The sequence below is a fragment of the Canis lupus genome, chromosome 34 (genome assembly GCF_003254725.2).
Source record: "Canis lupus dingo isolate Sandy chromosome 34, ASM325472v2, whole genome shotgun sequence".
Classification (NCBI taxonomy): domain Eukaryota; kingdom Metazoa; phylum Chordata; class Mammalia; order Carnivora; family Canidae; genus Canis; species Canis lupus.
This window is the reverse complement of record NC_064276.1, coordinates 35,643,630-35,659,051: the sequence shown is the minus strand read 5'-3', so window position 1 is coordinate 35,659,051 and position 15,422 is coordinate 35,643,630. Positions and strand designations below refer to the sequence as shown.

Sequence of the window (15,422 nt, the reverse complement as noted above, 5' to 3'; positions counted from 1 at the left end):
ATGGAGCCTGACACAGGGCTCAATCTCATGACCCTGAGATCACAACCCGAGCCGAAACCAAGAGACAGACGTCTAACAGACTGAGACACCTAGGCGCACTTCCATCTTTTAAGTATCTTTATCTTCTATCTTCCATCCCTTCTATCCCTACAGCAAGTTTTAAGTTTTCTGGTTTTTCCACTAGTGACTCTGTTTACTGAGTTTTTATGATACTTTAGGCATCATGCTATTTGCTTTCTATGTATTATATCACTTATTCCAGCTCTCTAAGGTAGACGTTATCATTTCTTCATTTCTTAGATGACAAAACTTAGGCTTACAAAGATGGTAAGTAGACTGCCCTAAGGTCTTTGTAGCTGGAAATGGCAAAGCAATGATCTAACCAAGCTCTTGGAGTCTTTTGCCTTGTCTATCACTAAATGTGTGGATGAATGAAATTAAATTGATTAATTAATTAAAAGATTTTATTTATTCATGAGAGACACAGAGAGAGAGGCAGAGACACAGGCAGAGGGAGAGGCAGGCTCCTCAGCAGGCGCCCAATGCAGGACTCAATCCCGGGACTCCAGGATCACTCCCTGAGCCGAAGGCAGTTGCTCAACTGCTGAGCCACCCAGGTGTCCCAATAACTGAAATTTAAATTCCAATTCCGTTAGTGAAATGCCTAAGACAATCTCCGATACTGTATAAGTACTCAAATAGATTGCTTGCCTTTCCAGTTAGCCATGTGCTCCAGTCCTGTATCTTTGACAATCTGTCCCACTGAAAGTAAGTTCAGTACGCCTGATACTAAAACCACTACTCCTGTCCCTGCTCTGCTCTGATTGCTTCTCTTCTCACCTTCCTGATTTCTGTCCATGGAACTTTTATTTATTCTTAGTCCCTCAGGCTGATGTATAATACTCTCTTGCTTTAATCTTCATTTGCTAACTTTACACCCACCCCACTAGTGCAGGCCCATTCATTGGAAGCCTAGGTTTTGCAGTAGACCTCTATTTGATCTGTCTCTCTTTCTTGAATCTCTGTTCATCTCATATGTTGCTATTGGATTAATTAGTCTAAAAATACTCTTTTAATCACTCATCATCTTATTCATTTTTCTAGAGCTCTTAAAATGTGTCTGACACACAAAATTTATTTAATTAGAGCTTACTATATGCCAGATTAGATACTAAATTCTGTGGCTCCTATGACTACTATTTCATGGATAATGGATCAGAGAATCTCAGTCTACTGTCTTAATGCAAAAGACATCTGTAGTCCAGCTGAGAAGACACAAAACATCCACAGTGAACAGAGTTGGTGACCACAAGTGAAAAAATAATGCTAGCTCAGAAAAATAGCAAGATTTTCATATCATTTGATAATTGAATGCTATGATCTTTGGAAGTGAAAAGAGCTGCTGGATATTTTTTTCCCTGTAAGTCTCATCTTTAAATAAAAATTTTAAAAAGCACTTTTGTATAAATAAACCCTCTTTGTATGATCACATTGATTTTATATATTTTATGTGATTTTTGACAGTTATAGTGAGATTTTAATCATGGCCTCTTAAATGTATGGTAGATATAAATGTGAAAATTAAAAATGTAAAAGTAGTAGGAGAAAATAGCTGTAACTATATAATGCTAAAGAAAGATATACAAGGGCATATATTCAAGGGCAGATCCACAAAACAGGAGTTTGATGGACTTGCCTATATACATTTTTTAAAGTTTCCCATTACAAAAAAACATAATAACTAAAGTAAAAATGCAAATAACTGATTTAGGAAAAATATCAATCCATACATGATGAGAAAGAATTTAGTAGCCTTTAGAGAATTTTTATAAATCAGTAGTAAAATATGAAATTAAGAGAAATATGGAGTTAAGAACAAGGCAGCAGGGATCCCTGGGTGGCGCAGCGGTTTGGCGCCTGCCTTTGGCCCAGGGCGCGATCCTGGAGACCCGGGATCGAATCCTACGTCAGGCTCCCGGTGCATGGAGCCTGCTGCTTCTCCCTCTGCCTGTGTCTCTGCCTTTCTCTCTCTCTCTCTGTGTGACTATCATAAAAAAAAAAAAAAAAAAAAAAGACTTAAAAGAACAAGGCAGCAATTAACAAAGTAAGAAATATCAATTACCTGTAAAGATGTTCTTAAAATATAATCATGCCAACATAAATATAAAATATTTATATAAATATAAAAGAAAACAAGAATTAGATACCATTCCTTAACTTGTAGATTGGCAAAGATTTTTTGTTTTTTAATAATATACCCAGAATGGACAGTCAGGCCCCCTGCTTATAGAAATGGAGGTTGGAGGTTTGTATTCTATCTCAAGGGCGATTGGAATACAGACGGATAAACATGCTCCCTCTCTTCCCCACCCCACCCTCCAACACACACAGATATACAGGAATGTATCCTAAATAAATATTTGGGTAACTACATAAAGATGTGTGTAGAAGTTAACCAGGAGGGAATTACTTAAGTAAATCCATTAAAGGACACTATGAAAGGACATATCCACCAGTTAAAATGATGTAGATTTATATTTACAATGGATAAACATTATTATAATGGGGTTTTTTAAGCCTTTTATAAAAAAGCTACAATTAGATAAAATGCATTTTCATTTTTGTCAAAGAAAGGAAGAAAAAGAAAAAATATATGTATCTATCCATCTATATCTATAAATGGTGGAGATGTCTAGAATAATATATACCAATGGTGTTGAAAATCACAAAATTGGGATCCCTGGGTGGCGCAGCGGTTTGGCGCCTGCCTTTGGCCCAGGGCGTGATCCTGGAGACCCAGGATCGAGTCCCACATCGGGCTCCCGGTGCATGGAGCCTGCTTCTCCCTCTGCCTATGTCTCTGCCTCTCTCTCTCTCTGTGTGACTATCATAAATAAATAAAAATTAAAAAAAAAAAAAGAAAATCACAAAATTGATGGAAGCCCCTACCTACGTGTAGCTTACATTTCCTATCTGGGTAGTTATTTCAGTAATTTAATTTTTGAAACCTTTTTTACGTCTGCTCTTTTTTTATTTCTTCTAAGCTTTCTCTGAAGTTGAACACATCAGAGCCACTTCTGTTCCTTCTTTTTTAAATTGCTTCTCATTGGGCTGTGTCTGTTCCTCATAGACCATCAGCTGTGTGAGGACAAAGATTGTGTTGTTTGCACCTCAATGTCCTCGGTGCTAGGAGGGTGCCACGCTTATGATGCTGACAAAATAGTTGGTCTGTAGAGAAGTGATTATCATTCCTATAAACTTGATTGCTAATGTTGGTACGAAGCAGATTGCTGTAGGTACTTTGAGAGCTCATTTTTCCTGTGGCCTCTAGGTTCAGCAGAAATGATGAGATGACACAAGTTGGAATATGTCTGTGTTCCTAAAGCACTTCTGTATAATCAAGAATCTAGCTTTAAAAAAAAAAAAAAGATTTTATTTATTTATTTGACAGAGAGAGAGACCACAAGCAGGAGGAGTGACAGGCAGACGGAGAGGGAGAAGCAGGCTCCTCTTGGAGCAGGGAGCCCGATGTGGGACTCAATCCCAGGACCCTGGGATCATGACCTGAGCCGAAGGCAGGTGCTTAACCAACTGACGCCACCCAGACGCCCAAAGAATCTAGGTTTTTAGCAATGACCCCATATTGCCATAAACTTCAACAGATAATAAGTGGAGAATGATAGCTATTTTAGTACTCTCTGGAGAGAGGTGTTTTGTTTGGTCAGGGCCATTGTTCCCAATTAAAAGAAGGCATTACTGTAGCATTGGAACCAGCACCTTCAGGAATCACCCCCATAGTACTAGTTGAGTCACACCCAACTATTAATATCATTTCTTTTGTGAGATGGGCCAGATTGGATTGTCGGTTTTCTTGTGAGAATGAATTGTTAAAATCTGGCTATTAGAAATCACTGGTTGAAGGAAAGAGAGGAAGATTGGTCAAGGGGACTGACTGTTTTTTACCCTTTTCCTAATGCTGTGATTTTTTTTTTTTTTAAGTTGGCAAGAAAATTACTTTTCCTTTATTTTGCTGGGTCCCCATGAAGTTAATTGACTTTCCCAGGGCCTCAAAGCTCATTAATGGATGAATGCAGAGCCAGAATGCAGGCATCCTGAAATGTGACAATTTAGCTTGGCCTGGAGTTCTGTAAAAGGCACTGGAAGTCTGTTTGGTTTTTGTTTTTTTGTTTTTTTAAATAAGCGAAACCTGCAGCCCATTTTCCAATTGGCACTAGGAGAAAGCAGCATGCCTCTTTGCATCTGCATGGAGTGAATAGAAGGTTTTGTACTCTTGGGAACCAGTTGCTGCCTGCCAGTCCTCACCCTGGCCAGTTGCTCCTCCCATGAAGACAGCTGTGGTTGCCGGGAATCGAGAGTCTGCATGTGTGTATATATCCATTTATTCATTCACCATCCATTCATCTAACAAATACATATCACGCACTTGCTAGGCACAAGGCAGTCTTTTGGGCACTTAGGATATATCACTGAACAAAATTGATGGCAGCCCCTACCTACATGTAGCTTACATTCCTATTACAGACCACACACAGATAATAAACATAATCAGTAGAAAACTGTAGAGGATGCTAGAGGCTGACAGAGCCTGGTAGAGCAGGGGAAGCTTAATGGGGTTGCAGCCGGGGAGAAGCCCCATCATAGATAACTCAAGGAAGAACATTCCAAGCCTGGTGTTTTCCAAGAAGAACAATGGGAGCAGTGTGACCAGAAACATGGGAGATGACGTGGGGCCACATCATGTAGGCCCTTACAGACCACTGGAAAGATGTCAGCTTTTACTCTAAGTGAGGTGAGGGTTTTGAAGATGGAGGGATGGAATCTGATCCTCATAATTAAGGGGTTCCCGCTTATTGGTGGGTTGAGATTAGACCAGATGTGGGCCGGAGCAGAAGCAGGGGCACCAGTTAGGAGACTGTTTTAGCAAGCTAATCCCTTTCCTAAAGTTAACAAAGGGAGATCTGCAAGTGGTGATCCCTCCCAAACCCAGGCCCCAGGGGAGGACCCAGACCTTCACATTCCTTTTTACCACCTGCAAGTAAGTATTAAAGGCCCCATGTTCTGCTTGGAAGACAGAGGGCCTGGCACTTACCGATTGGTGGTCCTGCAGAGAACTGTTCTGACCGTCCCCACATCCCTAATCTATCCATTAGCTTCTGTGTCACTGGGGATGGAAGTACAAAGCCACGAGATGCTTGTGAGGGCAAGGGCAGCTGCTTTTTTCTATCTGTGCTCTTTCTATTTGGCAACAAACTAAGGGGGGACTTGGAAAAGTAAAGGGAGAAGAGAAACATAAAATAGGGAATTAATACCAGATTATAGTATTGGTGGGAACTTGATTATAGAATCTGATAATGTGTAAGTCTCTGTTCCAAGGCCTCTGATTTGCTAAGCTTGGACCATCCCATGTTAATAATAACAATAGCAGGTAATATTTATTGCTTGCTTATCGCATGCCAAGTTTTGTGGGGTTTTGCATCATCATGGTATTTCATTAGATCTTTACAACCACCCTACAAATTGGACATTATCATTAGTCCCACTTTACACATGAGGAAATTTGGCTCAGAAAAGTTAAGGAACTTTCCCAGGGTCTCACAGCCGGTGGATGATAAAGCCAGTGCGTTAGCCAGCCCCAAGCTGTCTGAAGCTAGAATCAAGCCCCTGAGTTCTACACTCATTTTTTTTTTTAAGTTGTAAGAAATAGTTCTGATATCAAAAGTTGGTATTCCAAACAGGATTGAAGCTTTGTGTTTAAATTATTTTGACCTGGAGACACCAGGGTGGCTCAGCGGTGGAGCATCTGCCTTCGGCTCAGGGCGTGATCCTGGAGTCCCAGGATCGAGTCCCACATCGGGCTCCCTGCATGGAGCCTGCTTCTCCCTCTGCCTGGGTCTCTGCCTCTCTTTCTGTGTCTCTCATGAATAAATAAATAAAATATTTTTAAAAAAATAAATTATTTCGGCCTCACCTTTAACCTTCGTTCCTCAGTTCCCTAATTCTCAAAGAGGGTATAGCAGGACCAGTTCGCTACTAATAAGGCTGATGTGAAGTCGAAGAAATATGCTTTGAAGAGTACATTAAACCTTTCGGGGATGTTTCAGCAAACAATTGCAAAGGTCACAGAGAGTTGACTCTTTGGACTAATGGCATTCTGTTAGGATCACATTTATATAAAAATGTTATTGTGGATTATATAGAGACATAATCCTCAGGCACCCAGAGCAGCCTTGGTCCCGTTCATTCCCAGTTTTCAGACGGCCTCAAGTATTCCCCAGCTATTTCTTTTGTTGTGGCTGGAGGTTTTGCGCAGAGCCTGCCAGCCAACACATGTGCTGTTTTAGGTGTCTGATTGAATTATAATCTGGGCAAATTCTATCAGTCTTGTTGTAGAGATAAACTCTTGGTTTAGTACCATCTCTTTGCGGAAATACAGCTACTTCTGATAATGGCTAAGTCATTCCACTTTATCAACTGCTCAGGGCCTGCACCGGAAATCAAAAAAGGGAGCTCTTTCAATAAAGATTCTGATCTCTTGGAAACAAGTGAGCTGTGTCACACGCCCCTGCCATCTCATGCCGCCTGGCCTCAGCCAGTGGCGAGAAGCTCTCCATCCTGCTGCGCAGCATTCAGGCGCTGGGAGCCCAGGGCGAGTACACCGTCCATCAGGTGTACCCATTTCTCTGACGTTAGAAGCGAAATCACGTATATTTTGCTGTCTCTTCTGATGCCACCACAATCGCAGGACTAGAATAGCTTACAAAAACAATACCTTTCTGATTAGTTTCGGAAAATGTGGGGCGGTCAAGTAAGACAGATTGCTGTACTATAAAATCTCTTAATAGGCCACTCATTAAACTGCTACGGCGTAGCATCAGAGAGTCATCAAATCATGTTGTGTGCATTTTGGGGACAAGCGTGGCAGCTACTGGCTGAAACTGACCTGGAGTCCAGAGACCTGGCTTCTAGTATTGGCAGAGGCAGTATCTCTGACATTGGGTTCCTTCCTTATAAAAATGTAACTTAAAAAGAAAAAAAAAAATGGCAGGGGCACCTCAGTCGCTCAGTTGGTTAAGTGTCTGTCTTGGGCTCAGGTCATGGTCCCAGAGTCCTGGGATAGAGCCCGGTGTTGGGCTCCCATCTCAGCAGGGGCCTGCTTCTCCCTCTGGCTTGGGCTTGCACGCTCTCTCTCTCTCTCTCTCTCTCTCAAATAAATAAATAAAAATCTTATAAATAGATGATAGATAGATAGATAGATAGATAGATAGATAGATAGATAGATAGATGATAGAGATGTTAGAGTAGGTCTGGGTTTTCAGGCTGGCAGCCTGGAGGCTAAATACTGTCGAGGTGGATGTATTTGAGTTTGATTCACATAAGGTGGTGGTGTTTTATGCCAGCGTTGGAAAAAAATCTATTTCACACAAAAGTCTGGATTCCTTGAAAAGTTTTGAAAAATAGGAGGATATGGGAATGTCGGGCCTGAACTCCCCCCATAGCAGTAGGATGTTATAGCTGTTCGGAGAGCACACAGCCCACTCCAGTTTGTACCAGAGGTCCCAGCACTCCCTGTTGTCTTCCACACACACTCGCCTTCCTGCACTGACATTACTTGCTCAGCTCCTGTATAACATCATCCAGGAGTGAGATACTGAGATGAACCAATGAGAGGACCTTTCTAGAATCTGCAGGGAGGATGGCCACAGTCCCTAAACCTTAGGTCTAGTATAGTTTAACGCTTGCTGTAGCATCTTGTCTGGCAAAGAAACCAGGCCCTCTTGTTCTTGTAGTTGTTTTAAGGTTTAAATAGGAGGTGCCGCAGATAGCGTGATTCAAAATCCAGCCACCTGTAGCTGAGTCTTTTGAACAATTTAAAATGTCTCTTTTTTGAATTCTATATCAGAAGTGAGGCTTTTTCCTTTCCTTTCCTTTCTTTCCTTTTCCTTTTCCTTTTCCTTTTCCTTTTCCTTTCCTTCCTTTTCCTTTTCCTTTCCTTTCCTTTTCTTTTTTCTTTTCTTTTCTTTTCTTTTCCTTTTCTTTTCTTTTTTTTCTTCTTTTCTTTTCTTTTCTTTTCTTTTCTTTTTTCTTTCTTTTTTTCTTCTTTTCTTTTCAGATTGTCCTAATCAGTATTTGTCACTTATATAACTGAAGAACTCCCTTATTCACATATGTAGAGCCTTGGTCATTTGTCTGAAGAAGTGATTGAATCTTATTATTTGTGAATAGAAATTTTTGAAAAGTTGACTTTCGTTCTTATAAGTAATTGACTTGGGAGTGCCTAAAATATTAGGAGGAGTGATTGTAAACAGGCCCTCGGTCTCAGAGCTGCCCTATTGCATGACCTATAGCAAGAGGATATGCTACTTAGGAACAAACAGAGTGAAAGCCAGTCCTAATTTAATACGTTGCAACAGGGCTTTAGTTCAGCTTTAAAAGAGCTATTTTTATGAATTGATGGGTGATGCTGTGACCAGAATGTACAAAGGATTTCTTCTTTTATCCCAATGAATTTCATTTGAATTGTGCTTAAACTGCTTTTCACCTTAGCAGAAGGAAGACTTCTGTGTGCCCGACGTTACTCTGCTATTGGTCTATACAAACCTCCGGTTCCTTTTCCAGATGAATTCTGAGCCAAAGTCTGTGTTCCATTTAAGTTGTGCTTCTCAAAATTCTCAACTATCAAGTTGGGTTGTTTGTTTTTGTTTTTGTTTTGTTTTGTTTTTTTACATTTTTAAAATTTTAATTCAATTTGCCAACATAAGTATAACACCCACTGCTCATCCCATCAAGTGTCCTCCTCAGTGCCCATCACTCAGTTACTTCGTCCCCCTACCTACCTCTCCTTCCTCAACCCTTTGTGTGTTTCCCAGAGTTAGGGGTCTCTCATGGTTTGTCTCCCTCTCTAATTTTTCCCACCCAGTCCCCCTCCTTTCCCTTATAATCCCTTTCACTATCTCAACTATCAAGCTATTTAATCATAAATCCTCTGAGGCTAGTATATTCTTTTATTTTTGTATTTTTACTTGACTGAAAGCTTGCTTTCCCATCCTCTCCCCAAATTCTTCTGTTTGGGCATAACATTTCTTTACATCCCCAATAAGGTTAATCTCTGGGAGTGAGTCCCTGGCCAGAATGGGCACGTAATGATTGACTCCTAACAGGAAAAATTCTCCAACAGACTTTGCATACATACTGAGAAATCTGAGTGCCAGAAACCAAATACAAGATGTAACTAACTTCTCTCATTCCTTGAATGCTGCCATACTGACTCGGGGACACTCTCCTTGGACAATTGACCATTGACCCTTTCAAGTGGCTTTTTGGGGCTAAAAATACCAGTTGGTTCTGTATATTCAAACCACCATTGTCGTTCTCAAGATATAAAGTTGTTCATTACCCAGAAGCTGTATTGACAAAGTTTGGAACACTTCACGTCTTTGGGCCTCAATTTTTTACCTTTGGAAAACTTGGAATTTGTAGTTCAAGCACTTTTTCTCAAGTCTAAAAATATAGTTTAGAAGCCAAAGGCTTTTTTTTTTTTCTTGTCCAAATACATGCTAGTTTAAAAATGATTGCAAAGGGTTGTTTAGGTTGCCTTTTCAAATTTAAAATTCTCAACAGTTTTACCTTACCTTTATATAAGTTGATTTAAATGATAAATGTGTCCATATGTATACCTGCCAATTTGTGTACTTCTATACACACGTATTTTATGTTGTGGGACTTTAAACCATGTCTGGCAAGTGTGATAGCATTCTATAACAAAGCACTGGTTTTGTTTACACCTTCATAAATCATGCAGATGAGATCTGTGGCTATTCCCAGCCACACATGATAAAAATATCCTGTGCCTTGCTGATGTTTCTGGACCTTCAAGGTCAATAGGCTGGTCCTTTGCAGAGCTATGAATTCTTGGATGTTTCTCTTTCCTACCCTTTTGTTAGAGTGCCCCTTGACTTGCTGGGCTTGAACTTCTCTCATTTTATATTATTATTTTATTTTATTTTATTTAGATTTTATTTATTTATCCATGAGAGACATGGAGAGAGAGGCAGAGACATAGGCAGAGGGAGAAGCAGGCTCCCTGCAGGAAGCCTGATGTGGGACTCGATCCCAGGACCCCAGGATCCTGCCCTGGGCCAAAGGCAGATGCTCAACCACTGAGCTGCCCAGGTGTCCCAAACTTCTCTCATTATAGATAGACCTTCCACATCCTGCTCCCTCTTCTTCCTCTCCCCGTCTCTTGCCCCTTGTTTTACTATAAAAGCGATCTGTTAGATTCAGTTATTCTTCTGGGTGACTGACTGACTAGTGACATTTGGGGGTGGGGGGGACGAATGAAGGTATTTTTGGCTAGCGCCTGCAGTTTTAAAATATCATAATGTGTTATTTCTTGTTATAGGAACTTAAAACCAGTTAACTAGCAGATGAGTGTCTATTGTACAGAACCTAGAAATCGTCCTAAACTTCTTAAGCTAGTTTTAAAGATAAACCTTTGAAAATTCCTTCAGAGGTGATGGACTTGGAAACCTCAGGTTAAAAGTGACCACAACAGGTGACTCCATACAAAAGGCCCCTCCCGATGAGGAGGTGAACTCAGGGCTGGCTCAGACAGTGCTTCTGAAATTCCCTCTGGGCTCAGCTGAGATCAAAGATCTTTTGCTTAAATATTGTCCCCTCTCTTGGGCATTTGAGTGGCTCAGTGGTTGAGCGTCTGCCTTTGGTCGTGATCCCGGGGTCCTAGGATCGAGTCCTACATCAGGCTTCCGCAAGGACCCTGCTTCTTCCTCTGCCTATGTCTTTGTCTCTCTCTGTGTGTCTCTCATGAATTAATAAATAAAATCTTTAAAAAATGTATATTGTCCCCTCTCCCCACAACTTCTAAGAAAAGACATCGTGCTGATTAGAAATATAAGACAACTGACAAAAATAAATGATGAGCAACCACGCAGTTGTGACATACATTAGAACTCTTTGTAAAAGTTAACCTTTTTAACTTAGATAGAAATAACTACCATGCCCAGATCATCCAAGCAACCCTTTCTCTCTTAATTGGGTTGCGCTACACTGTTTCCTAAACATCTTGTGGGTAGAATGGTTCCAGTTCTAGGTCCAGGACCAATCCCTGTCCCACATGAGCTTGGTTCTGTCTTCACCTTCAACCTAGCCATCCTTCTCTCTTCCCAAGTGACATGTAGGTGTATCCTGTTTAGGTGGAGTTGAATGAGCATTTCAAATGTACCATTCCTTCTCAACCTCTCCAATTTTCCAAAAAAAAAAAAAAAAAAAAAGGATGCAACATCCACCACTTCTTCTTGCCATGAGATACAAGCTTGAAAAAAGGACATGTGTCTTTTGTGCTCTTTTCTTAATAAGGTTTTTTGTTTTTGTTTTCAAGATTTTAAAAAAGATCTTATTTATTTATTCACGAGGAAGACAGAGAGAAGCAGAGATACAGGCAGAGGGAGAAACAGGCTCCCTGACGGGGAGCCTGATGCAGGACTCGATCCCAGGACCCCGGGATCATGACCTGAGCTGAAGGCAGATGCTCAACCACTGAGCCACCCAGGTGCCCCCTTAACAGGGGTTTTAAAAACACACGTGCCCAATGCCCTTTATAAGCACCTGTCAGCCTTTTATTTACCATCCAAGTGAAGTGGATCTTGGGAAGCTATTGATACCATCTTCCAAGTTGGAAACTCTTCCTTTTTTAAAGTGCAAACAGACCAATGATAAAAAGTAATAAGTGTAGTTTAAGATTTGGGGCTACTAGGAGTTTTACACTCATAGACACTTAATGTTCACATCAAACATTTTATTTTATTTTGCATTTTATAGTGCTGATGGTGGGGTGCCAAGCCCAGGGTGGTTAGAGGACATGCATGTCCAAGGTCACATAGGTAGTACTTCAGTGAGCACCATGCTCTCAACCCCGCTCTACTTACTTAATGAGTATATTTACTCTGGATAAGGCTGCGGACCACAACTAAGCTTCATTTCCAAGTAAATAAGGAAAAGGGAATTGAGGGAAAGGAGAATTAATGAAATAGTAGTTGCAAATCACTGAGCCCAGCGCCTGGCACATGGCAAATTCTCAGTAAATGTTAGCAAGTATTGTTGCTCCAGTGTCACCTCTTTGAGAACTTTCTTTTGGAGAGAACATTAATGATCCATTATTTCTTGCTTGTGAGATGTGAAGTTATTGACTTATCACTGCTGGGCTTGGCATGTTGAGCCCTGTTTCTGTTTATTAATGTGATGAGGTTACTTGTGGTGAGGGAGGGTCCCTGCTGCGTGGTGGCAGTAATTATCAGTGCTGTTGTGCGGTTGCAGGAACCAGTTGCTAGCGAATGCTGGTTTCTTCTTTTCTTTCTCTTTTTTTTTTTTTAAATCCCATTACATAATTTAACAATCATTTCGTTCCGTAGTGAGATGAAAAGAATTTAGCAGCCTTCAGCTGGAGCTGAATAGAGAAGCAAATTATAGAAATCACTGACATTAGTGCCTGGCTAGAGCAGGATTGTTTCCTACTGAATATTTGAAAGTATTTTGTCCAATCTAATTTTAAAAGACTGGAGCCACTGGGCTTCCACTGCTTTCCCTGGGAACTATAATTACATGGCCTAATAGAGCCCAGTGGTGGGACATTTTCTTCAGCTGATATAGGAGCAATGGAGGCATTCATAGGAGGTCTGGTCACTGTGTTCTTCAAAATGGGGTTTGAGAAGGGACACAAGCATATTTGCTCACCTGAGAAAATATTTTCTTTCTACCCAAGGATGTTTCTTTGGTCTCTCCTGCTGCATTGAACCATGGTTTGCTACATAATGGGATTTTCTTTAACTCTGTTTTATAGAGAATCCCCCAAATACACAATAGTAAAGAGAACACTATCATGGACACACATGTGCCCAAAACTAGCCCCAACAACCAACAATCATTGACCAATCCTGCCCCAAACACATGCTCACCCACTTCTTCCCTTCTACTATTATTCTGAAACCTCATCATACTGCTTTTTCTAAATTCTGGTAAAATATATATAACATAAAATTTAGCATTTTAACCATGTTAAAATACATAATTCAGTGGCATTAAGTACATAATATTGTGCAACTGTTACCACCATTTAGTTCTGGAAATTTCATCACCCCAGAAGGAAACCCTGCACCCATTCAACACCATTCCTCCCTCCCCCTAGAGCCTGGTAACCACTAATCTACTCTCTGGATTGGATTCACCTATTCTGGATTTTCTATATAAATGGATTTGTACAATATATAACCTTTTTGGTCCTTCTTTCAATGAGTATGTCTTCAAGATTCAATCAAGTTGTGTCAGGCTTCATTTCTTTCCATAGCAGAGTAGTACTCTATTGTATGGATATACCACATTTAGTTTATTCATCTGATAGGATATTTTGGTTACTTCCACTCTTTGTCCATTGTGAATAGTGGTGCTTTGAACATTCAGATGCAAGTTTTTGTTGTAATACTTGTTTTCAATTCTTTTGAGTGTATGCCCAGAAGTGAAATCTCTAGGTCATATGGCAAGTCTGTGTTACCTTACTGTGGAACCATCGAGCTGTTTATAACTGCAACAGTCTACATTCCCTTCAGCAACATACAAGGGTTCCAATTTCTCCACATTCTTGCTAACATGCGTTGGCAATAACATGTGTTATTTTCTGCCTTTTTTAAAAAAAAAAAATCCTAGTGGGTATAAAGTGGCATATTATTGTGATTTTGATGTGCACTTTCCTAATGACTATTGATGTTATTAAGCATCGTTTCATATGATTGTTGGTTATTTGTGGATCCTCTTTGGAGAAATGTCTATTCAAATCCTTTGCCCATCTTTGAATTATTTATTTATGCATTTTTTTGTTGATCTGTAAGTGTCCTTTATATATTCTGGATACTAGACTCTTATTGGATATTTGATTTACAAATATCTTTCCCATTCAGTGGCTTTTTCTTTTCACTCTCTCAATTGTATCCTTTGATGCACAGTTTTTAATTTTAATGTAATTCTCATCTGTTTTTTTTGTTATTGTTGCCTGTGCTTTTATTGTCATAGTGAAATAACCATTGCCAAGTCCAAGATCATGGAGATTTCCCCTATGTTCTTTCCTCAGAGTTTTATCATTTTAACTCTTATATTTGGGTCTTTGATCCATTTTGAGATAATTTTTTGTATGGTGTGAGGTTGAAGTTCTTTTACATATGGATATCCAGTTGTCCCAGCACCATTTATAGAGAAGACCATCATATCATTTTATCCATAGTAATTCAGTATGTTTCACTAAAAGATAAGAACTTTTTTTTACATAACCACAGTACCATTATCACACTTAGAAAACCTTCATATTTCCTTAAAATCATCAAATTTCTAATCTGTATTCAAAGCTTTAATTACCTCAAAAATTTTAAGAACTTTTTTTAAAAACAAAACTCATATCCTGATAAGGTACATCCCTTGCAAATTGTTGGTATATCTTTTTTGATGCTTTTAAGTCTTTAGATATTCCCTCCATCTCCTTTTTTCCTTCTTGCAATTTATTTGTTGAAGCAAATAAATTGGGTCATTTGCCCTGTGGAGTTTCCTGTTCCAGGTTTTCTCAATTGTATTCCCATGAGGTGACATGTTCCTGAGTCCTCTGAACTTTCTGTAATTTGGTAATTGGAACTAGATGCTTGATCAGATTCTGGGGATCTTGTGGTTTGTTTTCTGTTGTTTGTTTGTTCTTCACAAAGCTACTTCTTAGGTAATGTTATTCTAATCGAGAGGCAAATACACTCTGGTTACTTCTTAATTTTTTTATGTTGGCAGCCATTGATAATCAGTGCTTAAACGCATTAGTTTGTTAGGGGCTATGAAATAATGATATTTTAATTCTATTGTATCCTTTTCATTTATTATATGGAATGCCTGCATTTTATAAAGACAAGATTTGCCCCTTTTAATTACTTAATTATCCAATGCTAAAGCTTGTCTAAGAAAGGCAGTGTCAGGGCACCTGGGTGGCTCAGTGGGTGAGCATCTGCCTTTGGCTCAGGTTGTGATCCCAGGGTCCTGGGATCGAGTCCTGCATCGGGCTCCCCACAGGGAGCCTGCTTCTTCCTCTGCCTGTGTGTGTCTCTCTCTCTCTCTCTCTCTCTCTCTCTCTATGTCTCTCATGAATAAATAAATAAAATCTCTAAAAAAAGAAAAGAAAGAAAGGCAGTGTCAATTCTTGATTCTTTCCCTCTATTTACCAGTAGCAAAATAAGCCAGGGCCAGTTCTATTCTTTTTTTGAGTGCTGTTTGTTAATGCATTTAGTTAATGCCTATTTAATGTGTTTCAAGCCATTGCAGTTGTTATTCTTATGGATGCTCAAATCATCTCATCTTTGGTTAGTGAG

General features: G+C 39.8%; 1 protein-coding gene across 8 annotated transcripts in view; it reads left to right on the top strand.

The window, feature by feature from the left end:
• The window catches only part of TNIK (TRAF2 and NCK interacting kinase), a 376,625-nt gene that overhangs the window by 237,053 nt on the left and 124,150 nt on the right, over positions 1–15,422 (top strand). The gene's annotated exons all lie outside the window — the stretch shown is intronic.